This window comes from Bufo bufo, chromosome 1, assembly GCF_905171765.1.
Source record: "Bufo bufo chromosome 1, aBufBuf1.1, whole genome shotgun sequence".
NCBI lineage: Eukaryota > Metazoa > Chordata > Amphibia > Anura > Bufonidae > Bufo > Bufo bufo.
Window position 1 is genome coordinate 676,221,722 of NC_053389.1, and position 1,136 is coordinate 676,222,857.

Here is a 1,136-nt window from a genome sequence, read left to right on the forward strand (position 1 = left end):
AGACCATATATGTGTTTAGTTGCTTTATTTTGTATGCTTATTTTTTAACTTTTTTTCCATGTGATTTAACATTTCATTATGAGCTTGGTTACAGAGACCATGTATAGTTCAGGGAATAAGATGGGCTGTGGTATAGGATGGCCATCACACAATCAACATTTATCACATATCCATAGGGTAGGGGATAAATGTCTGATCTCTAGGGGCCCCACCATCACCAGAATGGGGGGACTGAGCCCCTATTTCTTCTTCTTTGCACAAACACGGTTAGGCCAGTTTCGAACAAGTGTATTTCAGGCAATGAAATGTAGCCAGCATATACAATCTATAGGATTTACTGTGTATATCTGTTATTATTTCAGACCTTGGGGTGGCCAATTCCTAGATCCAAAATAAATCAGATCACAAGATAACCTTGGCAGACAATATATGTAAAAAGCAAAAAGAAATATCCCATACAAGGCTGCACCTCTTGTCATAAAAATATATAATTTATTAGAAAACACAAAGCCAAAAAGATAAAATCATTGTATATAATTTACAGCACTGTGTGTGGACAGGACATGTGTCTGACACACATAACCACAACTACCAGTTTCTGAATGGAAACATACACTGCTCAAAAAAATAAAGGGAACACTTAAACAACACAATGTAACTCCAAGTCAATCACACTTCTGTGAAATCAAACTGTCCACTTAGGAAGCAACACTGAGTGACAATCAATTTCACATGCTATTGTGCAAATGGGATAGACAACAGGTGGAAATTATAGGCAATTAGCAAGACACCCCCAATAAAGGAGTGGTTCTGCAGGTGGTGATCACAGACCACTTCTCAGTTCCTATGCTTCCTGGCTGATGTTTTGGTCACTTTTGAATGCTGGCGGTGCTTTCACTCTAGTGGTAGCATGAGACGGAGTCTACAACCCACACAAGTGGCTCAGGTAGTGCAGCTTATCCAGGATGGCACATCAATGCGAGCTGTGGCAAGAAGGTTTGCTGTGTCTGTCAGCGTAGTGTCCAGAGCATGGAGGCGCTACCAGGAGACAGGCCAGTACATCAGGAGACGTGGAGGAGGCTGTAGGAGGGCAACAACCCAGTAGCAGGACCGCTACCTCCGCCTTTGTGCAAGGA